The sequence below is a fragment of the Perognathus longimembris genome, chromosome 11, assembly GCF_023159225.1.
Source record: "Perognathus longimembris pacificus isolate PPM17 chromosome 11, ASM2315922v1, whole genome shotgun sequence".
Lineage (NCBI taxonomy): Eukaryota > Metazoa > Chordata > Mammalia > Rodentia > Heteromyidae > Perognathus > Perognathus longimembris.
The window spans coordinates 31,507,399-31,526,015 of record NC_063171.1 but is presented as its reverse complement, the minus strand read 5'-3'; positions in this window follow the sequence as shown (position 1 = coordinate 31,526,015).

Here is an 18,617-nt window from a genome sequence, read left to right as displayed (position 1 = left end):
AAGTCTGTGAGACTCTTATCTCAATTAACCATCAGAAAACCAGAATTGGAGCTGTGGCTCCAAGTGGTAGAGCACTAGCCTTGAGTGAAAAAGCTCAGGGACAAAGCCTAAACCCCAGGACCAAATAAATAAATAAATAAATAAATAATAAACAGAAAAGTTAGCAGTAGAAGTATATTTAAAAATATAGGAGTTAACAGGAAAAGAAAGAGCTAAAATATTTTTATGTACAGTACAAATTAGAATGAGGGTACATAAAGCACATAGATACGTTTTTTTAGTTCTGAAAGTTATAATACTATTGGATAAATGCATACATCTTATTTTGGTATACATAAACAGTTTTTTAATATCTAGAAAATACAGAACAAAAGTGCCTTACTTTTTAGTGACAGGAGGCAAAATTGTCACTAATTTAGTAGATGAGACACTAGAGTGGTCAGTCTTTAGTCTGTGTCATATGTTCATTGGGCCTAATGTGGTCAACTATGAGTTGAATTGTAAAACATTTAGCAAAATATAGTGTTTGAAATAGATCATTAAAGGCTTTGTCCAAAAGGCAAGAGAAAACTGTAGTCTTTATGTTTTTAACACTCTGAAAATGAAATCCACATTATAATATGTAAGTACATCTATTTTTCTATTATATGCTTACTTTCCCAGCATATTTTTAAGCATACATTAGGTGGAGGCAGGAGGAAAACATACTACAGACTAGTAATTTATCTATACCCAGAATCATTCTAATTTTCCTTTGCAATGACAAATACTTCATTTTCTCCTTTTTACATTTCAAAGGCTCATTTCATTGATGCAGTTTTACTGTACAAAAGCCCCTATAATTATTAGCTACTTTGAATTTTTATACACTCAAATGCTGGGCACAAGTGGCTAATACCTGTAATCCTAGCTACTCAGGAGGCTAAGATCTAATGAGGATTTTAATTCAAAGCCAGCCGGGGCATCGGTCTTGAACTTGGCTTTATCATTGTCTCTGTCTGAACTTTTGCACTCAAGGCTAGCACTCTACCACTTTGAGCCACAGCTCCACTTCATGTTTTCTGGTGGCTAACTAGAGATAAGTGTCTCATAGTCTTTCCTACCCAGGCTGGCTTTGAACTGCAATCCTCAGCCTGCTGAGTAGGTAGGATTGCAGGCATGAGCTACTGGCACCCAGCTTCCCCAAGACTCTTATCTTCAATTAGCCACCAAAAATCTGGAAGTGGCATTTTGGAGCTGTGGCTCAAGTAGCAGAGACTAGCCTTAGGCAAGAATGCTCAGAGACAGGGCCCAGGCTCAAGCCATAGGACTGGGACAAAAGACAAAAATGTTTAAGAAGCCTCCCCCCACCCAAAAAAAAAAAAAAAAACCAACCTCCTTTTGTTAGGGCACTGGGAACCTTTGGTCAAACTTTCATATTTTCCTTCGCATCTGAGCTAGCAGCCAGCAGCCAGCAGCAGCTAGTGGACTATTGGGCCATTGCCAGGTCAGATTATGTTTCATTGACTCCTCTCCTCAAGACCCCTGACACTATCACCATCAACACTGTGAGCAGGCCATTCTTGTCTTCTTAAAAAATGTATAAGAGCAAATGCCAAGCCCGTCAAGTATCTTGAAGACACTGCTTATGTACCAAATAGCAATTTCCAACAAACCAAGTTTTCCCTTTGTGTTTATCTTGGTCCTGTCAGCAGGTAGGTTTTATCTCAGTTCTGAAACCCCCTTAGGACATCACTGTACAGCAATGGACCAAGTTTGGCTTGAGCTTGGTCTCTAAAAATATCCTAGCTAAGAGGTACAGAGTGGAGCTGAACAGCAGGAAAACCAATGAGCTGTGAGATGATTGAGGCTGCCAGAAGATGGCAGGGGAGCAGAGGGAATGTAGTGAGCAATTTGACTTGTCTCTTGACTTTCTTTGTAGCCAGTGTTGCATTAGGACAGCTTTTTAGAAAGCTTTTACAACCAGGAAAGGAAAGATTCATTGTTTTCTTATATGTGAACGAGCACCTGTTGTAACTGGCCTACCTCCCCCCCTCAATCATGCCAGTGAGAATGAAGCTGAAAGGCTTTCATGATCAACAAAGCCCTGTGCACGGCTGCTTAAAAAGTGTTTCTCTATCCATCTTGCAAGATGGATAGAGTCTCTGTTCCAAGTGATCCAGTTCTTCAAGGACAGTAAAAGGTCACATGCAACTTGGCATTTGACACAGTGCCTAATAAGTACCTTGTTCACAACAAGCACATGGTATGTATGTGTGTGGTAAATTAATAAAAGAAGAAGCTGCTGTGGTTTGAAGATGGCTTATTCCTTCCAAAGCCCATGTTGAAATTTGATGCCCATTGTGGGGGGGCTGGGAGTTGAGCCTTTAAGAGGTGACTCCTCTTTAAGAAGGACTAATGCTTTTGCTCAGTTTTCTAAAGTAGTTACTGTGGGAGCAGGTTGGTTGTTTTTTTGTTGTTGTTTGCCTGTTTGTTTTTTGCTTTTTGTTTTGTTTCTTAATATGCCAGTCGTGGGGCTTGAACTCAGGGTCTAGGCACTGTCCTTGAGCTTTCTTTCTTTTTTTTTTTTTCTAAAGGCTAGTGTTCTACCATAGCTCCACTTCTGGCTTCTTAGTGGTTAATCAGAGATAAATGTCTGATGGACTTTCCTGCCAGAGCTCACATTGAACTGCAATCCTCAGATCTCAGCCTCCTGAGTAGCTAGGATTACAGGCATGAGCCACCTGCTTGTGTCAAGCTGAGACCAGGTTTTCATAAACTATAGTTACACATCATGTTCTCTCCTCTCATCTCTCTCTCTCTCTGTGTCTCTCTCTTTCTCTCTCTCTCTCACACATACTCCTACCTGCCCTTTTGCTTTCTAGCATGGTTGAAGCATGAACACACAAAAAGCTATCTCCAACAATAACTTTCCTTCCCAATTGAGGTTTTTAAACCAAAAATAGAGTTTCTGAGACATATCTGAACTATACAACACATCTGATTAGGACAAAACCCCACTTTAGGCATTTGGTTCTTTTATCATTACAGAATGCTTTCATTTTCCTAAACAAGAAATTAGGACATATACAAGCTGTTCCTCTGCCTACAATGCCAAGTCCAATCCCCCTATGTAGCTAGTAGACTGCTACTCATCCTTTTGAGAAAGCCTTCATACCACTTCCCTGCCTCTCAATTAGAAAAGATTAGTCACTGCCCTTTACATCTTCTGTGACTGGAACATACTTATAACATTATACATGAAGCACAAAATAATAATAATTTATTATTTATTTTGTAGGATGTTTGCGGGCAGAGGATTTTGGCTTATTTATCTTTAGGTGCCTGTGAGCTAATTTAGGGGCGGTAGTATTTCACAGCAGACAGTAAGTGGTGACTAGGAATTGAAGGATGATTTTTTTTTTTATAAAGTGAATTATATGAAGTCATGAAAAGACATCACATGTCTTCATATTTAATTATACATTTCATAAACTGTCTTTATTAAAAAGATAAAAATACATGGAAACAGAGTGTCCTAGAACATCCTAGATATATGGCCATATGGCTTCAAAGCCACATTAATATCAACAGCTTGGATTTATCTGATTTGACAAGGAAAGGTGCTCATTGGCATTTGAAAGAAATGTCAAACAAAACCACAAGAGGAGTGGAGTTGTTTAAATTAATTTCAGTTGCCAAAGGGAAATGATTCACTTTCAAGTGATTTGTTCTGCCTTTTTATAGTATTTTTCTGGTGTAGATATTGTCTTGTGTCTTCTAGTAATTGGTTTAATACCTTTGGGTGCTATTTGGCCTCTATTTACAGAAGTACTGCACAACTCACTTTTAAAATACAGTATAAGAAAACATTTACTCTAAGAATTTGCTAATTAAAGAACTAGCTTTTCCTAGAGTTTAAGTTAGGTTCTTAGAGGAACTAAGAGGACCATCAGAACAGAATTACTTCAAAAGGGGTAAAAATTATAGGGTTTAAATCAAATAGATGATGAGAGGATGGGGATGGAGGTGGAAACCAAATCTTCTTTCTATACTGGGAGAATAATACCTGCACCACTAGTTCATTTGTTCATTCTCCAAATTTACATTGAGGCTCATCCAAAATATTACCATGGTTATCGCACAACAGGATGTCCCTAAAATGAAAGGTTTGCTAACAGCTTGAAAACTTACAGAGCCTTTAAGCACTCTGTATGCTGTCACTCCTTTTGGTTGTTGAGGTATAAATTACAAGTTACATTTTAGGAAAAAGAAGGTTAACATTAATTTTAACTTGGTCCCAGGTGAGCTAGATTAACTGACAATAACTGTATATGCCACAGAAAATGAGATTTAGTCTACCAAGAAGCTCAGTTATTTTCAAGATGTGTGTGTGTGTGTGTGTGTGTGTAAAACTTTCAAATCTGTGCATATACTTGTATATGTTTGGTAATGAGCAATACTTCTGACAAAAATAGGAAATTAATTTGAATTTCTATTAATTAAAAAGAAAACTAGAAAGTCTGGGTGTAATGACCCATGTTCTTAGAAGACAGTAATCCCTTAAAGTTGACTCACTACTATGTACCCTTTAGACCAGAATGAGTGTTCCACTTTGATGCAATCCTTACCTAGCCCATTTGTTCATTCACTTTCTCTGCTAGCATTTATGAGTATTTAATTCACCAGCTTTTGATAGGTTTGAAGTCACATACACTCCCCAAGTTTTGATGCTTAAGACTACAAATTACACAGTTTTATTTCTCATTACTATCACATGATCATCGGTAGTCAGTTGTGGCTGTGATCCATCTGTCTTCATTGTGGGACCCAGGTAGAAGGAGATGTACCATCTTTGTGGCAGGGAGTAAAGGAGAGAGGGTGTGTGTATGTGGTGGGGGACACATTTGGCCGAAGCCTGTCATATACCAACCCTGGTGTCAATGGCTTGGAAAAAAATTTTTTAAGGAGGTTCATTGACATGGGAACATACAATACAATTTTTAACAGTACTTGAATGTCCTTTCCTGGTGACAAAATACTTTAGAGTACAGTAAGAGTTTGAATCAGAGGGCCTTGGCTGTCTGCTACAAGGTTCCATGACTGACAGCAAGTTCCATATGCACATAAAGCAAAAAAAAAAAAAAAAAAACAACAACAAAAACCCAGCAAGGTATGGGGAACAGGAAGGTCTAAGAAACAGGACCTTTAACTACACCCTTCCAAGAAGCATCCAACTGAACTCCGCACAAGCTGATAGAGGAGGAGGAAAGGGTACTCCTGTCTTTATTTACAGCGAAGAACAGAACACTTTGTCACCTTGGAAACAACCAACAAAGGCATCATGGAGAACTGTAAGAAATCCCTGTCTGCTTTCTCAGAAGTGACTTAGGCTAAGCAGTGGGGTGGGTTATCCTACTACACAAGTACGGTGGGTCCTCAGTACTAAGTAGTCAAGCAGGTTACTCTAGCAGGAAGACAAAGCTGTTTGGCCTTTGACATCCACAGCTCACCATATAATAGGTACCTTCTTGCCTTTTGTATTCAAAGATAACTCTCCAACAGAGAAGAGTGTAACCAGTTCTGAACCTCTGACCTACACTGGTGACATTACAGCCCCTCTGCTATGTAGCTGTTCTTTACAAGTCTCATTGTGGGCAGTGGATGGATGTGCAGCCAGAACTTTTACCCTGAACAAGCTACAACCACCTGAAGGATTTTGCTGTCATTCGCAAATGTCATTTTTGTGTCATTGATAGTTATGAGTCATCTCTTGACTTTTTTTACTACTTTGCATACAAATCACACTAATAAATTTCTTCAAGAAACCAAATGTGCTTCCATCAAAGGTTACAGATTCCACATTAACTAAATGATTGGCCATAATCACTGGTCTGCCTGGAGGCCCGATGTGATGTCTCTTCTTAAATTGTTGCCACACTGGCACTATCCAAAAGGCTCTTGGCCTTTGGAGTTTCATAGACTTACCAGAGATTATTATCAGCTAGATAACACAATGTAACTAAAGCCAGTCCTTTCTTTACCTCATCTTTGTAGTATGTAAACTTCATAGCACTGTTTGTCCTAGGTCATTTATACATTTATTTTTTTTGCCAGTCCTGGGGCTTGAACTCAGGGCCTGAGCACTGTCCCTGGCTTCGTTTTGCTCAAGGCTAGCACTCTGCCAACTTGAGCCACAGCACCACTTCTGGCCTTTTCTATATATGTGGTGCTGAGGAATCGAACCTAGGGCTTCATGTATGCAAGGCAAGCACTCTTGCCACTAGGCCATATTCCCAGCCCCCATTTATACATATGTTTAAGTTGTAGCAAGTTTTCTTTGCATCTTGTTGTAGAAAACATCTAATTTTGCTGCAGATTAAACATTACTAAGCTTATAACTTTATGATCAATTCAAGTTCCTTTGAAGGGTAAGCTTTAGAGCATTACCATGATTCTCCATGTAATAATGGTTTCATAGCAATGACAATAGATGGAAGGAAACCCAAGCATTGATCTCAGCTTAACTACTTCTGTGATCACAAATGAGCCATTTATTCACTAGTAGAAAGAGTGGACTAGAATAGTTAAGAGATTGTAAGCATTTGATATACTATTAGTCCTAAGTTGTTTGTCATGATAGATATGAGTAATCATCATAGCTATGATTACTACTGATCCTGGAATAATCCTTTTCAATATAGAATTATAGGAAACCACAACAAATCATTAAAATTGACACTGAAGCTGACATCTATGTATGATACCAGATCTTAATATATGGAAATCATATGGGAAAGTGCTTTTCAAGCTCTTCTTCAATGTTGCACATATTTAAAGTGTTAATTTTGTTACTATTATTACATTAACTAGTGACACTGTTACTGACATGTGTACAGATTTGGTTCAGACTAGATGGGGTGCTAATGGTAATTTATATCTTGCCAATACCACCTGCAAGTGTTATTCTAAAAGCTTGTGTGAAGAGATTTAGCATTTGTCATTTTAAAAGAAAAATGATTCATTTGGAGTTATTTATTTGGGGGTTTAAAGTTGGGACCTCATGCTTTGTATTCTCCTACTTGAGCGAAACCCCACTCTTGACATTTTTAATGTAAGCATATACTAGGAATGCGGCTTCAAAGTACAAGTAAGGATCACTCTGGACATGCTATAAGGTTCTGAGAGAAAGAAGTACTGACTTGGATTTGAAGCTTGGCTTTTACCTTTCAATGTTTATATGCTGACTGGCCACTCAACCTCTCTAAACCTGATTCATGAAGTGTGTTCTATAAATGCTAGTTCCTAAGACAGAAAAATTAGTTTATGACAAGCACAGTAAGACTTTTGATTCACTTTCTCTTTTATCAAAAGATTGATAAACCCTAAGAGTCAAAAAACACTTTCAGTCTGAAACAATATTTTTAGTGGGAGATGAGTGCCTGCACTTACTTAAGCCACTATCTTCCTTCAAAACACATTTAAGAGCTAGAGTTCAAGCCTTCTTTCTGTGAAAATTGGCTTCTTTATCAAATGAGAATGTGTGCTCAAATGTTCTTTCTTTCTCTCTCTTTGCACGCTCTCTCTGTCTCTCTCCTGCAGATTGAACTCACTATGTGAAATGCTCTACCGGCTGTTTAAAGGTGCTCACACCTTTTGGCAGTGGTTATTTTCAAGGTAGGATCTTGGTATATACCCAGGCAGAACTGGACTGCAATCCTGTGTTGTTAGGGATGTATTTGTGCTTCTCTGTGTTAGGGGGGATGATAGGCTGTTGTGGGGTCCACGGATCAACGGGCAATAAGACACTCACAATAGAAAAAATTTTTAAAAGATTTTACTGAGCAAGAAAGTACTGGCAGACAAGAAATGTATCCAGTGCCTAATATATGAAACTGTAACCTCTCTGTACATCACTTTGGCAATAAAAAAAAAAGGTTTATGTTAGGAATTTGACTGCTCAATCAATAATATTCAATGTATTAAAGCTATTCCAGGAGCATCCTCTTGAAAATAAGAAAAAAAAAATAAAAATAAAGTACTGGCGGGCCAGGACTGCAGTTCAAGATCTCAGGATACAGTCCTGGGACATCTCAGAAGGCTGCTAATAAACCCAAGAACTACAGGAATTTTCCCTTTAGCTCAACTCTGGGGCTAGTTACTTCTGAGAAGTGTCAGTCACAACAAACAGGTCAAGGTGCTTTGATCTTTATTGGAAGTCTTCTAACAACTGGGTGGCAAAACGTGATCAATACAGAGCAAAACTGAGCTTAAAGCAAGCTGGGTAACTACAACTACATAACTTTACAGAAGTGGCCAGCTTCAGAAAAGTTTTACACTGAACATTGTAGAACAGTAAAAGAAAAGTTTGAACACTACAGAACAGTATTAGCAATACTTTCTTCTTGAAAGCTAGCATAGCAACAGATTATCTTTATCACTTCAAGGCATGTTGTCACTGCTCCCAAGTTTTGTGTTTCCCCATAGCTGGAATAACAGGCACGTGCTGCTACACCTGATTGTGGTTTCTTTTTATAACAATTAGAAATTTTCAAGGGAACAGTAACTCAAAAACTGCTAATGTTGCCATGAATGATATTTAACAAAGGAAAAGATACTATGACTTAAACAAATTCTAACTCTGTGATGACATCTAAACTTGTCATGCTATGCACATGTAGTGCTTGATCATGTAAATGAAATGTTTGCAAATCCCCTGGGAATGTATATGTAAAACTTTTCAGAGTGATCTGTGTCAGAGTTCTGAGCACCTCAGTCAGAAGATTTCCAGTGCTCAGCTGAATACTTCTATTTGCACTTCTAAAGAATACGATTTCTTCTGAAACTAGAACTTTAACAGATTACTGCTACTCCCATCATTATTACTCATCATATTCACCTCCTCTATGGCAAATTTATTGTCTTTACAAACAGATCCCAATTTACAATGGCTGAAGTTGGGATTATTCAACTTTCTGATGGTGTGATAGTGATTTACATTTGACAGAAGTCATATGTTGAATTTGATCTTTCATGAAGCTAATGGTATAAAATATGATGTTTTCTGGGTGGTGGGCTGTAGTAGTAAGCCCCAGCTCCTAGTTAGTCACAATATTTCTGACTCAGATCCAGCCCATCTCAGTGCAAGGATCATTCACATCTAACTTATCTAAGAACCCATTCAGTGATCTAATCAGAGCCCTTCCAGAGACTTGGAAAAGGATACAACTGTCAGTATCACCTGGTCCATAGATCAAGGAAACAATGCAATACATCTAGGGACCAAAGAGCACCCACGCTCATTGGAGCGTCTAGGAATAGGCAAGCCAACTGTGTTCTCTAGCATAGGCCCAGCATTGTCCGAGTAGGCTGGGAGCAACTCCTGTTGATTGTGGTCCCAGAGGTAACACTTTTAGCCCAATAAGCCTAACAGGATAAAATTTCAACTTCTTGACAACAGCCTTTAAAGACCGAAAGAGGGCATGCTCCTTCAAATGCACAGACATCAATGATGACATGGATAATGAAGACATGGACAACCATACATTTACAGTCAATTGATTTTTAGGAAGGGTGCCAGTGATACACAAGGAAAATTGACAGATTCCTCCATAAATGGTATTGGGGAAAATGGTTATCTACATGCAGAGCTAAAGTGAATTCCTATCTGACACCATTTACAGAAATAAATTCAAAATAGATTAAAGATGTAAATGAGTTTGTAAAACTATTGGGAAACAAGAGAAATGCTCTGTGACAAAAGTTCTCAGATATGATGAACAAAATATGACAGCTAACAAAAGCAAAAATATGCAAATGGGATTGCATCAAACTAAGAAGTTTTCTGCATAGCAATGAAAAAAATAAAGTGAAGAGAAGGGAGAAAACATTTACTAACCATACATATGATAAGGGATAACTTTCCAAAATATATAAGGAACTCAGAAAACTCAATAGCAAGGAAAACGATCCAATCACAAATGAGTGAAGAATCTAAACAAACACTTCTCAAAAAAAAAAGACATACAAATGGCCAAGTGACATATCATCTTACACATGTTATTAGAATGGTTATTGCTAAAAAGATGAAAGATAACCAATATTGGCCATGGTGTGAAGAAAAGAAAACCATTTTGCATTGTTGGTGGGAATGTATATGAATATAACTATTGCTGTAAATAGTGTGGATGTTCCTCATAAAATTGAAAATAGAATTATCATACAATCCTAAGAAGCCCACTTGTGTGTATCTATTTAAAAGACTTGAAATCATAAAGCTGAAAGACACCTGCATTCTTGTGTTCATTGTACATGACCCACACAACATGGAAATAATATGAGTGTCTATCATCAAATGAATAAATGAAGACTATGTAGTGCATAAATATATATGGTGTCTTACTTTTCAGCCTTTAAAAGAGGAGGAGGAAATCCTGATATTTGTAACACAGATGAACTTGAAGACACTGTGTTAAATAAAATAAAGCAGGAATAAAAAGACAAGTATTTTATGACCTCACTTATATGTGGAAACTGAAAATGTTGAACTTATATAAGTAAAGTAAAATACCAGAGGCTGGGAACAGGAAGTGGATGAGGAAAATGGAGATGTTGATCACAGTATTCAAAATATCAGCTCCATTCAGGAAGCATAGATGTTAGTGATCTATTGTACAGAATAACAATAAAGATAAATAACAAAACATTGTTTATTTTTTATTTTTCCTTTATTATTATTGTTTATTTTAAATTTGCAAAAGTAGACTTTATTTTGACAAAATAAAATGATCAGTATGTGAAGTGATAGATTTATTAGTCTGATTTAATCATTTCCCATTATAAACATGTCAAAACATGACATTGTACCCCATAAATATACAAACATGTCAATCAAAAATAAGAATGATTTTAAAAAGAATATAGTACAAAACCTTTTAACTGATTTATGACACTTGACTCATGGGCAACAATGTCATTCCAGGGCAGTAGAACAGGATCTGTTGATGTCCATCCATATGAGAAAAAAAAAAAAGAATGTTGACTAGTATGTTATATTCCATTCCAGATAAACATTTGCTGTCAATGTAAAAGACAAAACAATAAACTTCTGGAAAAAGTAATATTGGAAAACATATTGTGAAATGATAGAATTTCCCTTAAGACAACAAGCCCTGATAAGTCTATAATAACCAATAACCATTTTGGGACTGTGTGTCATTGACATCTTTTCTTCTGGGAGACCTGGGGTAGGCCACCTAACTATCTTATAAAGGCAAAGATCCAACAGTGGACAACACTAAATGTAAATACTTCTGTGTGTCAAAAGACGTTACCAAGAGAGTGAAAAGGCCATCCACAGGATGGGAGGAGATATTTACAATTTGCAGCCAACACAGAGAGTTCATATATAATACATTCCCATACATTAGTAAGACCATACTATAGCAAAATGAGCAAAAACTTTGAAAAGGCAATCACAAAAAAGTCAACAGGGAGATGCAAATTAAGTCTCTTCTACACATGCTCTCTGGGAAATTCAAACATGGATCTGTGAGACTACAAGAATCCAAACACAGGGAACTGGGAATGTGGTCTAGTGGTAGAGTACTTTCCTAGCATACATGAAACCCTGGGTTCAATTCCTCAGCACAGATTCCTCAACACAAATACAGAAAAAGCCTTATTTAGTTGGTTAGTTATGTTTTGGAGAAGAGCTCCCCAAACTACTCAGCTAGATTCTGCCTATACTTTTCCTACCTAAGACTCCTGCTTAGCTAGGATTTTAGGCACACACCACCACACTCCAGCTGTTGGTTGAGATGATCATCTCATTAACTTTGTGGTCTTGAATAATAATCCTTCTAACCTTTACAGCCTGAGTATCTGGAATTAGAGACATCAGTCTCTATTCCTTGTCCAAGATTATTTAAATCACTGGTGAACCAGGCTTGGTAGCTTACACTTATCAAAACAGAAGGGTCATTTTCAAAGATAGCTCTATTAAAGTTAGTGAGTTCTTGTCTCAACAACAACAAAAGCCAGAAGGGCTGTAGATGTGGCTTGGTAGAGCATTCATCTAGCATGTATAGGGCTTCAGGTTTGATCAGTAGTACCACATAAATAAATAAATAAATAGACAGATACATAGGTCGATAAACAAAAAAATTTTTAAAGTTTCTCCATACAGTCCTGGAATTTGGCAGGGATTGGGGGCAGGCAGTCCTGGGGCTTGGACTCAGGGCCTGAGTACTGTCTTTGGCTTCTTTTTGCTCAAGGCTAGCACTCTACCACTTGAGCCACAACACCACTTCTGACTTTTTCTAAAAATGTGGTGCTGAGGAATTGAACCCAGGGCTTCATGTATGTGAGGAAAGCACCTACCGCTAGGCCATATTCCCAGCCCAGGATTTTTTTTTTTTTCAAATTATAGTTTCACTATCTATAAGTAGTTTAACAAAGAAGTTACCATTCAACAAATTAATACATCTTGACCAATATTAGCCCTTTTATTATTCTCACTCATCCCTTGCAACTCAACCATTCCCCTCAATTTTATTAATTTCTTTTTTTTTTTTTCTTTTTTTTGGCCAGTCCTGGGGCTTGGACTCAGGGCCTGAGCACTGTCCCTGGCTTCCTTTTGCTCAAGGCTAGCACTCTGCCACTTGAGCCACAGCGCCACTTCTGGCCGTTTTCTGTATATGTGGTGCTGGGGAATCGAACCCAGGGCCTCATGTATACGAGGCAAGCTCTCTTGCCACTAGGCCATATCCCCAGCTCAATTTTATTAATTTCATAGGATATGCATTGAGTATTATGACTGCATTCTCCCTCTCCCTTCCTTGCTTCATCCATCTACCCTCCTCCTCTTGACCTCCCCTCCACACCTTTCAAGTGCCAGTTTCCTGGTATTTATTTCATTGGACTGTGAATGAGTTTTTCTAAAAAATTACACTTTTTGAATTCTCTCCTGCTACCATACCTCAGTTAACACATCTGTGTAGAACTGCATACAAACGTGTTTACTTGTACTTTTGTAAACTAGTGCTAGCTTCCACATATGAGACAAATGTGCTCTTTGTCTCTCTGGGCCTGACTTACTTTGCAAACATTTCATTACAAATGATGTAACATCATTTTTTCTAATGAATAAAATTCTACTTTGTTGGGGCTGGGAATATGGCCTAGTGGTAAAAGTGCTTGCCTCGTATACATGAAGCCCTGGGTTCGATTCCCCAGCACCACATATATAGAAAAAAGCCAGAAGTGGCACTGTGGCTCAAGTGGCAGAGTGCTAGCCTTGAGCAAAAAGAAGCCAGAGACAGTGCTCAGGCCCTGAGTCCAAGCCCCAGGACTGGCAACAAAAACAAAAACAAAAACTCTACTTTGTTTATATACCAAGTTTTCTTGATTCATTCATCCTAATTAAGGAAATGCTGGGGTTCTTTTTTTTTTTTTTTTTTTTGCCAGTCTCAGGGCCTGAGCACTGTTCCTGGCTTCTTCTTTTGCTCAAGGTTAGCACTCTACCACTTGAGCCACAGGCCACTTCTGGACCTTTTTCTGTTTATGTGGTGCTGAGGAATGGAACCCAGGGCTTCATGCATGCTAGGCAAGCATTCTACTGCTAAGCCCAACTGGGGTTCTTTTTTAACAATTTAAGAATTTCAAGCTGGCCACTGGTGGCTCATGCCTGTCATCCTAGCTACTCAGGAGGCTAAGATCTGAGCATCATGGTTCAAAGCTAGCCCAGGGAGGAAAGTCCTTGAGACTTTTACCTCTAATTAACTCTCAGAAAACTGGAAGTGGCACTGAGGCTAAAATGGTAGAGCGCTAAACTTGAGCCGAAGAGTTCAGGGACAGTGCCCAGGCCCAGAGTTCAAGCCCCACGACTGACAAAAAGAAAAAAAGAAAGAAAAAAGAACTTTAAAATACACATTATGGCATTTGATGTTTTATCTAAATCCCAAACCAGATTCTAGTTGAGTGTGTTTACTGATTCCACCAGCTGGCATTGCTACAAAACAGATGTTTGTGTTCCTTGCTATGCAGCTAGGAGGTGCTTGTGAGCAAGTGTTGAGTGGGTACTTAGAGAGGGAAGAGTCAAAGGGCTAACAATTGTGCCTGTTTCCTAGTCAGGGAGAGAAGGAATGATTCAAAGAGGAAGCAGCAGTTGTCTTAATCACAGAGTGATTTTTTCTGGTGCAGGGAGTGAAATTCAAAATAGTGATGGGGTGAGACAGTCTCTTTCCATTTCAGCTCTCAGCATGCCTCAATTACAGAGGACCCAGCACTGTTTGGTATGTGAAGGGAAGACATCCTTCTCTGATTGGCAGAAATAGCAGGCCACTCTGTACAGGACAGCCTTCAATGGAACATGCTGATATCCCCTAGGTGTTGTTAGCAGGAATGTTTGTTGGTTTATTGATGGACGTTTGAGTCATTATGTTTCTCATAATGACTTGAGACTGCTGGAGTACTTGATACCGATATGGTTTACATTGTGAATGGAAGAAAGATAATTCAATTATAACATACAATACTTTAACTTGTTTCACATTATTAGGAAACATGTTATTTCATGTAAATTAATTTTCCAAATAATTGAAACAGCCTTTTAAGATTTAAAATATTTTAATCTTTCCAACTGAAAGCCTGCCAAAATACACTGTATATTTCACTATTTTCTTAAACAGAGGGAAAAAATTGAATTTAGTTGTTCTTGGATGTTTCCAAGTTCTAGTAATTACTTTTTGAACCATGAAAGGATAAGGTTCTCAGGATCTGATGCTATATCTAGCTAGAGCTGGTCTCTACTAAACATAACATGCTTTCTGAGGTTTAGTGCTCATTTTAAAAAGCAACTTTCTCTCTTCCACTGTTAATAGAATGTCAATAGACAGTCCTTACTTCTCTCAAGGAGATGGCTCCTAAGGATGTGCTTTGCCCTCATTATGCTTTTGATACTTTATATACTTTGGATTTAGAAATTACATATCTTGTAAAAATTCCGGCTAAAGCAAACAAGGTGGAGCTTCTGGCTTTTGACAAGGGGACTGGAAGGGGTTGCCTTGGAACTAAGTGCAAGTCTTTAAGAGATATTTTCTCTATTTAGAAGTATTTTAAATTAAATTTTTGTCTTGGCCGAGCTCCCCAAATTGATGTTCCTGGATGAGGGACTTTCAGAGAAGCAATTTTTAGTATACATATATTTGGGATGCTGGGGACAGGGGAAGAGATGATTATAGCCCTCTGTCTTGCTCCCATCACCATTATCCTATTCATTTTATGGAAATTGTGGTTAATATTCTGAATTAATTAGATTGTATAATCAGGTTCAAAGCGTAATGTGCTGGTGCATAAAATTTAATAATGCATAGAACTTGTTATGGAAATGTAAAGTTTTAGGACCTAGATGGAACACAAACATGAATTTTGTATGAAGAAATGAAACAAAATAGTTTTGTTAGAGTAATTTGCTTTATTACAAAGGAAAATATCCACAGCATCATCTAAATACTGTATCATTCATCACATACAATTTTTCCCAGCAAACTAATTTAAGGTTGAACTCCAGACTCAATAAATATCAAGAGTATGTGACTGTCGCTCCTCTGGCTACTTTCCTTTGAAACATCAGTAGGCATAGTAAGACTACATTCCTAAAATAAGTATTATCATATACCGAGAAGACTGGAAATCATAAATGATGTGAGCAACTTCCCTTGATTATGACAGGAAGCCTGCATATGTAATCTTTGTAGCGAATAAACATCTTCAATTTCTAGTATTATATCATCCAATTCCAGGAAAACATTATCATAATATGAAATAGATGAGAAAGTAAATAGCAATCAGAACTATCTGGCAATGAGAAATACTAGGTTTTCTCTCTCTTGAGTTAGGGCAGCCTGCCTTTGTAAGAAAAGCTGACGTCAGTGGTCCTGAATTCAAATTTCAGTGTCTAAGTGACTTCAGGAAAGTTACTAAATTTCTCCTAACCTTCGTCCTTCTGATCATCGTACTTTAGAAATGACCTGTCCATTCAAGGACAGCGTATGACTTAAATAAGGAAATGTACATGTAGCATTTTCTTCCATCTTCCATCCTTCTATTTCAGAACAGTAGTCCTACACATCTAGTCTCTTGGTCCTCACTTCCAATCATGGTTCACTTTTTCTTTTCTTCTTCATTTTTTCTTCTCTCTTTCTTTTTCCCCCCTTCCTCCTCTTCTCTTCTTCTCTTCCTTCCTCCTTCCCTCCTTCCCTCCTTCCCTCTTTCCCTCCCCTCCCCTCTTTATCTCTGAGTTGAGGGGTCTTGCTATGTTTCTTAGGCTAGCCTTGAACTCACTATCCTCCTGCTATCCTGAGTAGCTGAAATTACAGGTGTACTTCACCATGCCTGGCTGTTACGGTTCACCTCTTATACATCTTGTCTTTATAGGGACTCATGGCCACCCAATCAGAAATCTAGTGGTTTGCCAGGACTGGTAGGACCTTACCTCCTGGCTCTGAACAAATCTCCAGTCCCAAGAGGTATCAGGAGTTAGAAATTAGAAATAACTGTCCCCCCCCCCACCACCATACTGCCTGTTCTTTCTAATGTGTTCTCTTTTTTTGAATAGTTACTAATTTATTATCAAAGTTATGTACAGAGGGGTTACAGTTTCATATGTAAGGCAGTGGGTACATTTCTTGTACAATTTGTTGCCTCCTCCCTCATTTTCAATGTATTCTTAATCCACACTAAAAATGCTCAATACACTCAAACTATCTTGATGGGAGGAGTTGTAGTTTCACTCTCTGGAAATGGTATCCATGGAACTGAAATGAAATGGAAAATGAAACATCAATAAATAACAGATTTCTTCCTATTGCTGTTTGTGCTTAAGATGCCAACTTGGCTGGCTCTTGTGTCACTGACTCTTAACAGTGACAATCTTGCAGCCACTCAAGCAGGATTCAGTATTTCTGGAAGTGACCCTATCAGTTCTTGCAATAAAAGGGAGCTCTCTGAGAAAGAACTGTGATTCCCATTTTACAGGGGAGGATTCTGAAGCACATGGCACTTGTGTCCTTTGAATGAGACTTAGGAGAGGCACCTTCAGTTGTGACTGATGATAAGATTCACAACTATTAACATTATTCTGTTCTCTCCTCAAGACTGATTATTTACTCATGGCATCCTCATTTTATACCCCTTAGTAAACTTGTATCCTTCCCCAAGCAATGCTGTTGCTTTTGGCTAGTGCTCCTGGTACCTATTTCAAACCATTGTAGTCAAAACAAATTCTGTCTGAAGATAATCAAAGCATTTGGTTTCTATAGAACGTTTCATTAAAGTTTCATTATAGACAAGGCTGAAATCCAGCAGGTATGCCCTGGTACAGGACACACCTGGCCCTGTGATAGGTTAGATGTCTGTTAGGTTTAGTTAATGCTCAATATATGTATGTGTACATATATATGTGCATATATATCATATATTATTTTATATAAAATAATTCTGCATATCACCCGTTATTTTTTATATATATATTTTATTATCAAACTGAATTACAGAGCGGTTACAGTTTCATACATTAGGCATTGGATACATTTCTTGTACTGTTTGTTAACTTGTCCCTCATTCCCCCCTCCCCCTTCCCCTTTCCCTTCCCCCTCCCCCCCATGAGTTGTTCAGTTGTTCAGTTCATTTTCACCAAACAGTTTGTAAGTATTGCTTTTGTAGTTGTTTGTCTTTTTTTACCCTGTGTCTCTCGATTTTGGTATTCCCTTCCAATTTCCTGGTTCTAATACCAGTATACCGGGTTTCCAATATACTCAGATAAGATACAGAGATAGTGTAGCTACAACCACAGGAAGGGGATACAGGAATATCATCAATAATAGAGGCTACAGTTACATATGGCACGTTGAAAGTAGTTACAACTGTGATATGACAATCGTTTCCATAACATCTAGTTCATTTCACTTAGCATTATCTTATGTGTTCATAAGGGTATAGTTATTGGGCTCCTGTGATCCTCTGCTGTGACTTGCCTAAACCTGTGCTAATTATTCCCTATAAGGGAGACCATATAGTCCATGTTTCTTTGGGTCTGGCTCACTTCACTTAGTATAACTTTTTCTAAGTCCTTCCATTTCCTTACAAATGGGGCAATGTCATTCTTTCTGATAGAGGCATAAAATTCCATTGTGTATATGTACCACATTTTCCTGATCCACTCATCTACTGAGGGGCATCTGGGTTGGTGCCAGATTCTAGCTATGACAAATTGTGCTGCGTCACCCCTGTTATTAAAGCTAGTTCTCCATGGGATTTTATAGGACTCCATAAAAATTCATGGGGGGCTGTGAATGTGGCTTAGCGGTAGAGTGCCTGCCTAGCATGTACAAAGCCCTGGGTTCGATTCCTCAGTACCACATAAATAGAAAAGCTGGAAGTGGCGCTGTGGTGCAAGAGGTAGAATGCTAGCCTTGAGCAAAAGAAGAAGCCAGGGACAGTGCTCAAGCCCTGAGTCTAAGCCCCAGGACTGGCCAAAAAAAAAAAAAAAAAAAAAGCGAGAATCTGAGCTGGATGTTTAGTCCAGGAATAAATAATTCTTAGTCACTTGTTCTCTTGAAAGGCCAAGATGGACTTTG